We start from the raw sequence: 16,404 nt of genomic DNA, 5'->3' as shown, positions 1-16,404 counted from the left end.
TTTGTCTGTTGGAGCTTAGCAGGTCTTTAAAGAAACCAAGGGTGTGGTCTCAGGTTCGAAGCCCATATAGAGAACTTCAAAGATGTCAAGAAATGTCTGCCAGTTTTGTTGAAGTGAAATGGCAGGCCCCACATTGGTGTTGTTTGATTTGGTTCATTGTGGAGAACTCGCAGCTTCAGGTATAATTGTTAAGTGTGATGTTTGGTATCATGTTTCAGATTTTGTTTTTGATACCATAAATAGTTTGGTGTCACACTGCACTGGGAGTTTGATGTCATGAGATGATTCTCTTCATATCATTGGAGATTGTACCATGATGAGCTCTTGATTCTAGATTAGTGTAATAACCCCAACAGGTTATAACTTCTTCCAACACCAAAAATCTTTATACTTTAGTTGTTTGACATTTCGTCAAACACTTTTCAAGCAAGGGTCCTTTGACTGATATAACTTTTCAGATTGCTGCAGTGATTCTTGTTTGGATTTGCCTCAAAGAGAATGCTTACAAAAGACTCCAAATTGTCTAAACAATGACCTAACATAAATATGCAACTAATTTTGGCAATAGTGAATGCATATATGAGTTCTAATCATGAAAATGATCACCTACAGCCAACTGGTATTTTAACAAACAGTTGGTATGCAAGCTAACTGGCTGATAAGAAATGATATATTAACACTCAAAGACAACTATTAATGACCAGCAATTGTATCTCCTTAATTGAGAATGAGTGTCCAATACAATATTCATACTAAGTTAGCCAAGACTCTTGGCATTTACAAAGATATCAAAATATGATGATTACTGGTAAAGTAATATGCACCTACAGCTGCCAATGAAAACTAATGCAACACTAAATATCTAACTTCAATACTCCCCTACAGCAGTATGCTAATCACATGCATGATTAAATACAACTAAAGCCATGGATTGCTAATACCATTGTGAGGAATGTAAAAATGAATGATATATCTATTAATGAATGATAGGTCTGATACAAAATGACAATTACAACAGCACTCTATAGTGAAAGGCAACTATGAAAATACACATCAGACCTGGCATATGAAGTCACCTTAGAGAATAGATGTATTGCAATACCACTGAACAGAAAATAACCTCCTCAAGTGCCCAAGTCGTGCCTCTCTAACTGCCGCCCCTGATTTGTAGATGGCTGTAATAATTTTCTTTGCTTTTTCGAATTTGCTTCTTCTTTTTTTTTTTTAATCTATTTTTCTGGACCTGCTTTTTCGGCCTGCTTTTTTGGTTCTGCTTTTTCGGCCTGCTTTTTTTCGAATTGCTTTTTCGGCCCGCTTTTTCGGCCTACTTTTTTCGGATTGCTTTTTCGGCCTGCTTTTTTCGAATTGCTTTTTCGGCCCGCTTTTTCGAACTGCTTTTTCGGCCTGCTTTTTGTACTCAAATATTTTTCCTCAATGTAGCACAAATACAAGACTGAAATATCTTCCTCCCAGCTGCAATAATTCAAGTGATATTTCACACTCTCAAAATTGCATACCAATTGAGAGTTTTCGTTCTCAATGGCCAGTTGTGACTATTGCAAAAACCTTAGACTCCACAATGCACATCAACAAACATCAATATGAACAACAACAAATCTGGATGATTAGAATCAAGCCCGGGGTGCCTATTTATTCTTTTTTCTCCACTTTCTCCAGAGGCTTCTAGAACATTATTTTGTTTTATCTATTAAGTGACTTTATAAAATATTTTATAATTCAAGTTACTTTATTAAATTAATTAAATATAAAGTTACCTTTTAATATTTATTTATTTGATAACTTAATAAATAATTAACTTAATAACACTTATTTATTTAATTAAAATAATTAATTAGTCATCCTCATAAAATATTCATTATTTTGGACAACCTAATTAATTAAATTAATTAAATCAAATTGCCTCCAAAATGGGGACATGACAATTAGAGTGTTGACATGATATAGGTTCTCTTGACAAGTTATGTTCTTTGGAGCATGAGGTCTTATTTTACTTGTGTAGATCAAGTTGTCATGTTGGGTTCCCAGGAATGCAAAAGTGCAGTGGGAGTATTTGACAATTGATCTTGGTTAGTGCTCTTGCTGTCGAGTACATTGGCAGATTAACCAAAGAGGTGCTCTAGAAAACTAAGAGTCTTGGGTGATGCTATAGCTCTCTTGGTTTAGAGAATATTTGTTGAGACGGTTTCTCTTTGGAGGTTTCAGCATGAAGACCAAGGAGCCTACACCTATAGACAAATGCGAGATCATTATGGACCTAGTGGAGATTGTTCTTGGAGAAGAATCACTGAGACTTGTGTATTCTAAAGGAACATTCTCACTCCCCGCGCTCAGTCTACTCAGGAAATTAATCCCCTTCTGCATTTCAGTTTAGGAGATGGTTTAAGATGGTTACTAGTTTTGGAATGTTTGGAATTTGATCTTCTTGTTTATAGGGGCTTTCATGGTGTTTGGGTGTTGTAAATGCTCTCATATGAGGAGGTAAAGGAGATCATACTTGACACAGCTGAGCACTTAGTGGTGTTGGTAGAAGGATGAGCTATGGTTTGCATGGATGTCATGTGAGATTTTGCAGCAATTTGGTTGCAATTTGCAAATCATCTCAAGTTAATGCCACACCTTCTATGCGTTATTGCTCATGCAATTTTGATTTCTCTATAATGGTCTTCAAATTTTTTGCACATAAATGGTTTTTTGGTGTGTTTTGTTGGAAGATGACCCCTATTTTGGTGAGTTATTGTATGGGCTGGTTATGCGGTTATAAATCTATTGATGTTTTATGGTTAGTTCGATGTGATTAGCAACTAGCTTTGGTTGCTATTCCAGCTATGAAGATTGTCTTTTGGCAATTTATTATTATGGGATTGGTAAGGGAAAGCAAAGCTTAAGTGGGAGGTTCTCTAGATTTCAGGTTGCAACATGAGTTGAACTTCAAGTGGAGATTGTTGGATGTGAAGTCCAACTATTCATTTCTTCTTCCCTAACTCTTCATTTCATTTTCCCATCTTTGTTTGTTCATCTTCTCTTGAATACTATTTATAAATATGAGGACAAAGCCCTATGTAATCAAGTTATAAGCTGCGATGACTGAATGAATATTTGCTCAGCTCTCCAGTGTGGGCGTAGCCACATTTGTGGTGAACCACAATAAATCTCATCTCTTTTCTTTGTTTTGTGGTTTCAATTTGACTACTAATTTTAACACTCATTTTGCAGAAAAACATGTTCTTGAGCCATTTTCTCTACACTTTTCAACTTGTTCGAGCTCAATTTGGAGCCCATGTTTTCCCTATAATTATCACACACATACATATTGTATAAGGGAAGTATTTGCCAATATTATATATCTGGTATTGTAAGGAAGACATTAGAGAGGAAATAGAGATTATATAAAAATATTTTTGGAACCCTTCATAAGGAAGAGATTATAAATGAGTACTCAAAGATATGCCTAAAATCATATTTAGTCATATTACTATTTTTGCATGAGAAGGAAGGGGTTATAATGTTTTCAAAGAGAGGTTTGTCTAAATCTAATAGCATTAGTCTTATTATCTTGCATTATGTCATCACAAAATGTAGGTAACAATACAAAACTTTTTCAACTTAGTTTTGCATTTCTCTAAGATAAGTTCATTATTTAATTGGCTAACATTGATCAATCAATCACCCCCAATTGGTATAATGAATCATTTTATTGAAAGCTTTCGTCAACTTCTTTTCATTTTTTATTTTAATAAACCTATGCTTGATTTTTGAAGCCTTCAACGCCCTTTTTTGAGTTTTTGAGTGTGTTTGTTTGCTTTTGGTTTTGTTCAAATCCATGCCTTTGGTTTCCCTTCGATTCGGTATATCTTAGAGCTTAATCAAACTTGGCAGTCAAAAAATATGATCATTTAAGTGCCCAAAAGTGGACTCTCCAAATGCAATTGCATATTTAATATATCATGTTATATTTTAATGTTGACATTCACTTTTTGAAAAATATAACATAAAGTCACTTCATGTTATATTTTTAAGTTACTTTATCAAAAATATTTATCAGTTAAATGAATATAAAGCACTTTATGTTATGTTTTCATGTTGAGTTGCTTTTTGATTTTTCACTTAAGTAACTTTATTAACTATATAGTTGATTTATTTTTGAGTTACTTTATGTTTTATTTCAAAACATCTAAATTAAATATTATTTTTTAAATTATATTTTCACTATATATTAATTATATAGTGTAAATATTATTTTTGACTCAATTAGCTGATATTTCCTCAAAAATTAAGTAAACATGTGTTTAATTAATCACTTAAGTTGTGCCAAAATCAGCTTTCAAACCATTTACATGTTTACATGTAATTGTCTTGAGAGAGTGTGATTTGCATTAGAAAGGCAATTTTAGAACACTTTAAACAAGTAAAAGCCAAGTTTTTAAAACTTGTAATAAACCTCCAAGAGTGTGATTTGCATGAAAATGGTCTTTTACGGTTAAGTGTCACATGTAATGCCGAGAACAAGATTTGCATCAAAAGGCTTTAGAACATGTAAACGGTTAGATTTCAAGACATGTAAAAGGCTTTGGAGAGTGTGATTTCCTCCTTTCCATTTCCATGCATTTGGGCTTGGAGAGTGTGATTTGCCCTGTCAACCTCCAAAGACACAATTATAAAAAATGTATAGAGCCTAGAGAGTGTGATTTACATGGTTTGTTACTTGTATGCATTTTAAAACATGCAAAACCTCCCATAGAGTGTGATTTGCCTCTTGACTCCATTTGCATGCATTTTAGAATATGCAAACTCTCCAATAGAGTGCAAATTAGCATGTCATTGCACTCATCTGCTATTGGAGATCACATTTTGCCTCCAAGGCCAAAAATGTCCATGTTCTTGCAATCCAAGGGCAGATTTTTTATGAGAATACCCAAATTTCTTCACTCTAAGCCATGAGATCTATCTAGACAAGGGCATTTTTTAATTTCCTTGTACATCCATGCAAAAAAAGTTGACATTCTTGCCAAATCAATTCATTTCAAAAGCAAACTAAGGGCACATTTTTGCCAAAAAAAAAGCCTAGAAATGGCATTTCCAGCTCACATTTTTTTATCAATATGAGGCATTTTTTAGTTTAATGCTTGCTATTGTCTTTGGGAATCACGTTTTTGCCCTTCCTTGCAAAAAATGATTCATGCCTTTTCTTTTGGAGACCACTTTTTCTTCCAAACACGTTCCCAATGCATGTGTTCTTCAAAAACATTGACATGTCGAAGGTTTGAGATCAAGTTTTTGGGCATGTGCATAAAAAAATGCTTCATGCATTGATCATTCAAAGCCATTACTTGCAACCATTGAAAAGGTCAAGTTGTTGTTTGAAAATTCAAATTTGGAGGAAAGTCAATCATTCAAACCTATTAATCTTCCCAATTTGGCTCTTTGATCTCCAAGTAAGTTGAAGTTTTCAACCTTTACTATTTTGTTGCACATTATGGCTTATCATTGTACACTTGTCCAAAGAAATGAAATGTATTTTGCAAATTTCCTTTAAATAAGATGAAAACTTCTATTTTCAAATGCTTGGAATTTTCCCAAATTCCAATTTTGAAATTGAGAGCAAATTGATATTTTGTCATGTTTGAGTCAAAAACCAAAGGTACTTTTTTGTTGTGTATAGTTTTGTCTGTTGTTTGCTTGTTGTTTTGATTTCCTTCTTTCAAAAGGGTTAAGATTCTTTCCCAAGAATGTGAGATCATTTCACTCCATTTCACATTCCACTTCTTCATGCAAGTACATCACATCTTTTCATCAACACATGTCAAAGCATATTGCATCCACTTCCCAAATATGTAATTCCATCCTTCATCCACATTTACATGGAATTACACCTCCATACCCACTTACATGTAATTCCATTCTCCAAACCTAATTACATGTTTTCATCAAACACAATTACATGTAAATCGCTTACGTGTAATTACATCTAGAGACCCTGATTTTGGTAAAAGGTCACTCTTCAAATACGAAAGTCATCATTTGCACGTATCCTCATGCACCTGGCTTATATTCCTGAAGTGTTTACATAAAACTCATCCAAACCCATATGCATTAACATGCAATCCATCTTCCTAAGTCCCATTTCAGCCCTTTGCATGTATTTTCCATATCTCATTCAATTCATTGCATATGTTCCATGAGTATTTAAACAATACTCTGAGCACACTGTTCTTTAGTGATCCATCTTTGCCAATATCCTCATGGAGTCTATATCTTTCGATGATGTATTCACCTTTGGAATTTTCATGTTGCAGCTCAAGACATGCCCGCATCTACGAAGTCCAAAGGAAAGATGAAGTACTAGTATGAAAATGAGTTAGTTCATGCATCTACATCTCATGTCTCATCTCCTCCGGATCAAGTATTTGACACAAAGATTGGACATGTTGACATGGCTGATTTCTTACAAAGGGTTAAAGGTCCTTTAAACAGAGAGATGAGACACATCAAGAAGTAACATTCATTTGGTGTCTACTTTCCCTATGGCTGCCCTAGAACTAGAATTCCTCTTAGGATGCACTCAGCATTTCAGTCCTAAGATCAAAACAATCAGGGACACAGATGGTAAGGTCATCATCAGCCTAGATCCAGAGGCTATTGAACAAATATTTTGAGTTCCTCAAAGTGAAGAGTGTATAGATCTGTCAAAAGAGACGTCTCTGGAGTTATAGAATGAGAAATCAGATTATTAAAGGTATATGAATGCATATTGGTCGGAAGTCGGAAGAAGTAACTTTTTGAGATCGCTCAAGACAATTCAAATAAATTATTTCAAGCCAGAATGTAAGGACTTGATTACTCTCCTTGGTAGAGTATGTGGCGTCAAAGAGTGTAGTGACTTTGAACCATTGATGTACAAGTTCATAATTCAAATCTTTGATAATGACGAACCCATCTTCTAGTGAGAGCTTATCAGTACCATTTTACATGAACTCATACCTAGTTTACATTATTGCATCTATGGGATCCTTCTCAAGACTTTCAACTAAGGGAGATTGACTTGAAGATTCAATTTGGAACTATTATGATCAATTAACATTGACACAGAGCAAATATCACTATAGGAGAGTCCAACATGCATTTTTTGGACATTTCAATTGTCAGTTTGATAAATAGTTAGTAATCAAGAAACTATCTAATGCAGCTTGGAATAGGGTAAATCAATATGATTTCATCTTTTGCAGTTTCCAACTTTTGCTTATTAGAAAGTTGGTTATTTCAAAGGAGAACCATATATTGACAAAATCATTTTGATGGAGTTAGCTAGACAGATCATGGAGATGCAAACATATCAAAATACTCAACACAAGTCATGATTTGGTATCACTATAGCCAAGCTCTTGGTAATTGATCAATATATGATCAATTCAATCTACAAGGCAAAACTATCACATTGAAGAAATTCAAAACTAGCTTTCATTTCGATTACCAAGGAATGTATTCAAGGATCAAAAGAGCGTTCGCCCATGTTCATCATATAGAGGACATATGGATTGACTTACGCACAGAGTTGGATATCATGAAGATGGATTATTGTAGGCTCACATTGCAACAAATCATTGATCTTAACATGATTGAGATCCCTCCCGAGTTTTAGATTAAAGATGATAGCAACATTCTTGATCCAAAATATCATCAAGCTAGTTCTTGCAAGCAGTGTCCCTTGCCCATAAAGCGGCAACAGAAAGAAAGTTCTTCTATCTTTAATAGATTTCAATCCATCTTGTATTATACTAACAAGTGGCTGAAAATCAATCGCCTCAAAAGAGTACATCCTAAGCTTGGGGTAGACTATGATCATTTTGGACCAATTAGAAGGACATGTCAGGTGGAGATTACAAGCAAAGATGGTGCATCTTCCTCATTTCCGCCTAAATCTCTCAAGTTTAAGCTTAAAGGCGGAAAGGGATCAAAATCAGCTCAAGAATCTTCTCAAGCCCATGTGCAGGCTCAAGAATCTGAGGAGGAATCTGAAGAAGAGTCTGATGAGGAAGATGAAGAGAAAGGAGAAATTATGATCATATCTCCTCCGCAACTGACAAACACTCAAGGTCCATCCATTCAGGAAAGACCCTTTTGGGATGATATAGACAATGATGTGGATTCATTCTCCACGGTTGTTACATCTACCATCCCTGCTTTAGAGGTGAACATGTCGATATTCCCCATCTCTTCGACTTCCCCTCCTATTCTCACAGTCGAGCAGTATGAGAATTTGGGAAATGTGTTTGAAGATTCCCTAACTCTCACGAAAGGTGAGGTTTCCCAACTTGATACCTTAATGGCTAGCTTCGAATTCTTCATGACAGAATCCTCTCATCAGGCACTCATGAATTCAACTATGCAAATTGAAGCATGTACGGTCACAACAGAAATACAATCAGGATCGATGTCTATGGTAGCCATTGTCCCTATTTCTACAGATGAGGGTTTTAGTTTTCTTGTATGGTTGGGTAAATCACTATGAAGAGAAAAAAGGTTGTCGTACCTCCGAATAACCTTCCTATTAAGAGAAATAAGCCTAAATCTTTGAAAGACAAGATTGTTTCAAGGATTGTGGTGGATTCTAAAAAGACTAAGTATGCAGAAATTGTTGAACCTTTGGTAGACAACCAACTAAAAAACTTAACCATTCAAATTACAAGTTCACCAAAATTGAACTTGGTAAACAATCACAGCTGAGTTATCTACAGGATGCTCAAGATGCACTTGCCAATGTGTCAAAAAGCAATCATGAGTTGTGCGAGAAGAAGAATCAGCTTAAGAAAGAAGTTACTAGTCTAAATGAGGTCATTCGCCAGCAATCTTCACAACATGCAGCCACCACATCTTAGACTCCTTGAGAAAAACAAATAATTAAAGTAGCAAAGACTTGGTCAGGAGAAGTTGTCTCTAAAGGAGTTTGGGTCATCAAAGATGTTGTCAAAGCTCTTGAATGTATCTGAGGCATTTAAGAAATGTTACATGACCTGATTGCTTATTTATATCAAGAAGTTGATACCTTACAAGAAATCCTAGGTGATTGGAATCAAATGGCTAATGCTAATTTAGATGGCATGATTACATGTGAAGTTGTTCCATCTTCATAAATGTTCTACAAATGTCAAGGACTCATGGGTCACAAAGAAGAGACACTGGGAAAACTTTTGATAAAGTTGCAAGCAGCCTTAGAAGACTTCCAATCAATTGAAACGGAGATCATGTTCAATGTAGAACAAATGGGATGTGATGTCCTTACAGAGGAAGAAACAACCTTAGAGTATATAGTCAAAGTTGATGCTGATCTTGATTATGAAGAATTTGGATCACACACGATGATCAGGTCTGGTGCATACAAATCAGTATGCAAAGTGCCTATGCGATTCTCTTTTAGCAAATTACAAGGTTGTGAAATCAGCATATGCCGATGCAATTAGAGTTGAAGTTATATCAAAGACAATGAACCTCTCAAATCTTCCTACAATGCATGACTGCATCACCAAGTACAAGGCCTTTCGGAACAATCCCTAGGATTGTTTCAATTTTCTTTCGTCTTCTTCCTTCTTTAGTTTTCATGTCTATAGTTGGAGACAATGAATTGCATGAGATGTAATTACATGTAATTCGATTGCATGTCCTTATGACATGTAATCCAATAATTTCTTTCACCTAGTTTGACTAGGTAGAAGCTGATTGAGTTGCTCCCACTTTCTCCTCCTTTTTCTCACTTCTTTTCCTATAAAAGGAATGTCTCTCATTATAAAGAGTATCTTTATTTTGTATGCAAGAAAGCTATGAAGAGATTGTGCAAGCATAGCTTTAATTGTGTAGTACTACTTTGGATGAAAAGGGAATAAAAAGAAACAATTGGAGCTGAACTTTGAGTGAGTGCAATTGTGATAAGTGCAAATTGGAAGCTTTGACTATAATTTGTGTTTGTCTTCTTTGATTCATGCTATTGTTGTTTGGTTTAAATAATTGAGCATAAAGCGTCAAGAAACAGTCAAATTCGAAGCTTTCACTGGAAGCTATTGTGGTAATACAGAGGCTAGGAGCTCTAACTGTAGCTTGTAATACCTTCTTAATTCACAAAAAAAGCTAGAATTATTTACTTCTAGAAGTCTTTGAGCCTAAATAGTAAAGGTTATTCTTATATAATAGATTAAAATCGTACTTAGAGCCAAACCGGTACGCTTTCAACCAACCTTTGAGTTAGTGTTGGTTTATTGGTATCACTGTTTCCAGCTTTAGATATCTTCTTCTGATATTCCATTGGGCTTCTCATGTGATAATGAGGAGAAATCTTTTGAATTTCTAAAAGTTTCTAAGGCACTACAAATTGATGAGTATGATGAGGAATGCAACTCCTCAAAATCCTCAGATTCATAAATTTCTTTTGTAGAATGATATCTTCAACACCATACTATCGGTCTAGGTTCAATGTCTCAACCGATATCATTGAGGAAATTAAAGTGATAAAAAGGGAGCAAAAAGCAATGATGGTCTTGCAAGGCACATAGAAACACAATAAACAATGGTTTGCTAATCTCTACTTCCAAATGAAAAGTTTAAGAGATGATATTGAATCTACAACAACATCACTCATCAACTTCCAACATCTCTTTACCTCAAATTTGGTATGCGTTGTGAGGTTTTCACATCATCGCCCCAAAATTTTGGGGACCCCCCTTTTCTTTTATCGCCTCAGCATTTTGATTTTTCGAGAAATTTGAGCTTTGGACATCTTCCGAACAAATGTGGGGAGGCTTAGCTTATTTTCACCCGGCTTCGCTTGATTTTCCAGAGCCACCAATTTCATCCTTAGGCGGGACAAAATTTTATAGAGCAATATTTAGCAGGATAAAATTGTAAATTTGTACTTAGACGTTTTCTTTTGAAAATCCAGATATAACTGTGTAAATTTGAATAATCTTTCAAAAGGAAAATTTTGTTAGACTTAAGTTTTTGAAAATCTCGAATTTTTCTTTGGTGAAAATTAATTTTTGTGATGGTGAAGTCAAATTGCAAAATCGATTTTTAGGCTCTAGAGAAATAATTTTATTTGTATTAAAATGCTAAAATTGCTTAGCAAAATCAATTGGGATTTAAATTGCAAAATTTGGCTTTAAATGGATTAAATTGCCTTGAAAACCTTTTTTGCCTTTAATGAAATTAGTAATTTAATATTGAAAAATGGCTTTTGGCTAGCCAAAATCTAATTTTAATGACGTATTAATTACTAAATCTTCATTAAATGGAAATATTTAACACCTCTAAGGCATTATTTATTTTCTTTTTGCAATTTTGGTCCAAATGGCAATTTAAAAAGTTAATTTTCATCATGGCAAAATTAATTTTAGCTAAGTATTTAATTGTGGGCCATAATTTTGCATTAATTATTTTTCTTTCTTTCTCCCAGGGTCCAAGTCAGCTAGCTTGGGGAGGGTAAGAAAGTTGGGTATAAGAGGAGGCCTCTCTTCCATTTCCTCCTCACTTCTCCTTCTCAGGGTGTTGGGGTTTTTGCAAGAGCAAATCTACACTCTTCTTGCTTGGCGAATTTTGTGGGAGCCGAATTTTGTGGAAGGCTGAAATTTGTGGGGGCCGAAATTTGTGGGAGCCGAATTTTGTGGGAGATAAAATTCTGATTTTTGCAAGAAGCTGTGATTTTTGCCCTAGGTTGGGCAATTTTATTTGGAAGTGAATTACATGATAAATTTCTGATTTGCAAGTGGATTTGAAGTTCTTGAGGTCTAGTCCTAATTTTGAAAAGTCGCTATACAATTATTGGTTAAGGTGAATTTTCATCATCTAGAGTTGCAATGGGTCCTTAAGCTGACATCCTTCTTTCGTTCTAGTCTAAAGATTGCTTCCCTTGGTCCTACTTGCCTTCTGGTCCACCACTCTACCATCCCGTAATAGGGCGACAAGTACGGAGGATGTTAGTGCAAGTAAAAATCGCAAGCGGACAAACACTAAGAAAGACAAAGAGGATATGATGCCCAAAACACCCTTCTTCTCAAAAATGAAGAGAATAACCGACACCAATATCGATGCAGTGGACATGATACGGATGAAGGACAGACTAAAAGAAGGACAATTCCCCTTGGCTATTAGTTAAAGTGAATTTTGATCATTTAGAATTGAAAGGGGTCCTTAAGCTGACATACTTCTTTCGTTCTAGTTTAAGGATTGCTTCCCTTGATTCTACTTGCCTTCTAGTCCACCACTCTACCATCCCATAATAGGGCGACGAGCATGGAGGATGTTAGTGCAAGTAAGAATCCCAAGCGGACAAACACTAAAAAAGACAAAGAGGATATGATGCCCAAAACACCCTTCTTCTTGAAAATGAGGCGAATAACCGATAACAATGGCGGTACAATAAAAGGATATACAAAAGGCAGTTGCACATCACAGCCCAAGCATCGACACTTCCATTGCGACCATGATGAGCGACAATAAAGCTACCTTTGATTTTGAAGATATCAGAGAAGAGGATATCAATGAAACAGATTTTGGATCAAGGTTGGATGAGTTGGGAAAGGCTGCTATCAAAAAGAAGCATTTGGGCACCCTTTCCTCTCTCAGTGCTTTTATCGAATTTGCGAAGGAATATGAGAAGGATCATGAAAGGATACTACAAGCAGCAAGCAACATGGCAAAGTCAACGGAACTCAAAGCGAAGCACACACCTTGTCCTCCTATGGAAGAAGTTAACAAAAAGCTAGCTAAGTTCATTGCCTTAGCTAAGAAAATGAAAGAAAAAAAAAGATTTATATTAGAAGATCATTTGATGTAAGCCCAAGTGGCAAATTTCTCTTTCTTCTAGAATAGGACTAGTGTCTATTTCTGATTGACCACCATTTTGGTGCCTTCTCATTGGTTGCTACTTTTTGCACTTTTTTCATTGGTCCATTGACAAGGTGGTAGTTTCTCATTGGCTAATGGGGTGGCAACCCTAATTAGGGTTTTGAGGATCAAATCTGGATCGTTGATCTTGTTTTGATCTCCACCGTCCGTTGTATTTTTGGCCCCTATATAAGGCCATTTGCTCTCATTTGTGAAATGTTGGAGAAATTGTTGCGAAAATAATACCAAAATTGCTCTCTTTTTCATTGTTGCGATTTGCATGTTGATTAAGGACATTGAGTATTATTGCATGTTTTCTACTTCCACTTAGTTTGATTTCCTTTCAAGTTGTTGAAGCAAATTTTATTTGAAGTTGTTTAAGTAGGAGTGAAGTAGATGGATAGTTGTATGGTAGCATTGGTAAATGTTTGATAGGGATCAATACTAGACCACTAGCATCCTAGCGGCTCGTTGGGAAGCTTTGTGTGGTAAACTAGTTTATTATTCTTTTGAATCATTGCACCTATGGAAGTGAGGCCGCTGGTCAGCTCTCATTAGGTTCGATCCCCGTCCATTTGCTAACCTTCCATTCATAAGAGTAGGAGTAGAATAGTGAGTAGCTGGGTAGTCGAAGTTTAGAGAGGGAGTTAGAAGGAGTAAGTCAAGCATTAGAATACATCCATTCACCTTCCACCACCATCGCTTTCCCATCAACATCATCCTTGGCAGACATTCTCCATCATCACCACCATCAACATTATTTGCCTCCGCACATTTCACAAACCCATCACCATCACCTTCATCCCACCAAAGTCCAAGTCATCCTTGAATGAATAGCGTAAGGCCACCTATGTGATTACCAGCAAATCACATCGATAAAACTGAGCAAGTATCCACAGGAGTAAAGAACATTGGAGTTATTCTCATACCCCATGAGCAATAACTTTTCAAGAGAGGAATTGTATGTTTGATACTCCGTATCAAATGTTCAATTGCTAATATGTTATGTAAGTGATACAAAACTTGCATCAACATCATGATTAGGAAAATAACATTCATCTATGAAAACAACAATCTCTCTTTTCAAAGGAATCAAATTCTTATATATGAAGATTTTCCATAACATTGGTCTTTTGTTTCTATAAATTTATCCTTTCCTAGATTAAGTGTACTCTTAATTAGTTTTACACCAGCATTGACATACTCTTTTTCTTCTTTAGTTAAAGAAGCATAACTTAAAGGATATTCTTCTTCAATATCCTCAATATCTTCAATATCTTCTATATAAGTTTTAGAGATTTCATCTTGCCCATTACTCACTCTACGGGTAAGTGGTTTCTTTCCTGAAAATTAAGAGGAAAGAATATCGGTAACACCCTTTCAAAATCTCTGAACTTCTTGCTTACCTTGAGTTGATCCAAGGAATAGTGAGAAGGAGGAGCCTTCCCTTTAAGGTGGGAGAGACTTTGTCTCATACGATGTGGTTGGTCATCCTATTTTGCCACTGGATCTAAACAAAACTGTCAGTTGCAAAATATCCACCCAAAAAGTCCCAAGACAAGGTAGGGGTTAGCAGCCCATAAGCCTTGAAGGCAAGTTCCAAGATAAGATGTGGGCTTGGACCTGTAAACTTTAAGAGAGTCCATTGTAATTGGTCTCTAAGCACCTTGATTACATGCCTAATCACTCCTTCATTGAATTAAAGTAGTAATAAACTAAGTTGCACGGGTACCTCCCCCCACCCCTCCGCACCAAGAAACGTTCAAACTAGTTCGCAAATTTGGTCTGGTTTGGACTTGGTTTGACCAAGGTATTGTTTTTGTCCTACGAATTCGATCGGGTTCGAACTGGGATTAAACCCGGGCAAACCAGCACCAAAAAGTTTGAACCCACAACAAATCGAGGGCCCCAAAGACGACCGGTAAGTGTTTTATTAAGCAAAAAATAAATGTTTTTTGGCATTCACAGCCCTAAAAGTTGTTATGAATTGCTTTTGGTGGCCTCTCATTGTCAATTTATGTTTCCAAACAGGCTATTTTGTCTTAATGAAGAGCACATAAGTTTTTGAGCAAGCATCACTATGATTACAAATTCAACTGTTTATAGTGTTTTAAAAGTTTTTGTTGTTTAAATGTGTTTATGCTACTATGCTACATTCTAATTTTAACTCATGCTTCATATAAATGTGTGTACACACACACACACACACACACACACACACACACACACACACACACATATTTTTTACATGTTTTTGTACTAAAAAACCCAAACCCCTTTCCAAAATTTTGACGCACTTGCAAACCGATTCTCGAACTTCGAACTTGGAACCGGACACAAACCGGCAACTTAGGTAATAAGTTGGTATGGATGTTAACAATATATAAAAATAACTAAACCTAATAAGATGAAAGAATAAATCTCTTTAATTTAGATGTCTTAGACTGAATCATTATATCTTTATTCATTTGACTTCAGACATAAATATTAAATTTGAATTAAAATAAGCATGAGCCAAAACAGGGCACATTACAGTTAGGCTCGAGCTTGTTTTAGAATCATGTCCCTAACAAGGGACAATGGACAGGAGCTCATGATTCTAAAGTATCAATATTGGCTTAATATATCAATATCGGTAGAAGCTTATGATTCTAAAATATCAATATTGGCTCGTATTCATTTGCATGGGAACAATCAAAATCAACACCCCCTAAGGATTATATTAAATATGCTAACAAATGCAGTAGTAGCCAACAGTATTAAATGCAAAGACATGCTAGGCAGAAACAATAAAAATTAGCATTTGGTAGTAATGAAGATGAATTGGAACCAAAGTCAAAAACAAAAAGCATTGCTAAAAAAACTTCCTCGATGAAAAAACTTTCGGTGATAAAGTTTGTGCAAATATAGCACAGGCACAAGAGGATTCAAAATTTGATTTTAATTTTTAACCTCATCTTTGCTTTGAATTCATAATATGCATTAATACTACTAAAATACAAGTGTGGTAAGTTTTCATATCCTTCTAATTATTGTCTTGCTTTCTAAATTGATTGAGGTAGCACAAGAAGTCAAGAAGAGAGTCAAGAAACCATAATGAATAAATTCATTTTATGCTGAAAGGGTTGATTCAATTGGATGTGAAAATTATATGAATTTTTTGACATTTTGTTCATATTATATTTATATAATAATAAATTATGAAAAATATATATATATATAATAATACTATTTATGTATGTACATATACATATATGTATATTATTATTAATTATATTGTTATTATTGTATTAAACATTAATATTGATATAGCATACATGTATACATATATAATAATATATATGTATTTACATGTCATACCTACATATATGTATGTGTTGTAAATATGCATATGTTTTGTTAATAGTATAATATATATATATATATATATATATATATATAGTATTATTGTATTGCTCATTTTGATATGTCTAGATATATGTATCTTTTGATTAAAGTTTTTTATCACCAATAGCA

At 35.0% G+C, this 16,404-nt stretch overlaps 1 protein-coding gene across 1 annotated transcript in view; it reads right to left on the bottom strand.

The window, feature by feature from the left end:
• Window positions 1-16,404, bottom strand: part of SMC3 (structural maintenance of chromosome 3) — a 62,076-nt gene that overhangs the window by 32,944 nt on the left and 12,728 nt on the right. The gene's annotated exons all lie outside the window — the stretch shown is intronic.

Source organism: Cupressus sempervirens, chromosome 2 (assembly GCF_028749045.1).
Source record: "Cupressus sempervirens isolate cs-2001-9-10 chromosome 2, ASM2874904v1, whole genome shotgun sequence".
Lineage (NCBI taxonomy): Eukaryota > Viridiplantae > Streptophyta > Pinopsida > Cupressales > Cupressaceae > Cupressus > Cupressus sempervirens.
Note: the sequence above shows the minus strand (reverse complement) of the source record. Positions and strands in the feature narration are given on the sequence as shown.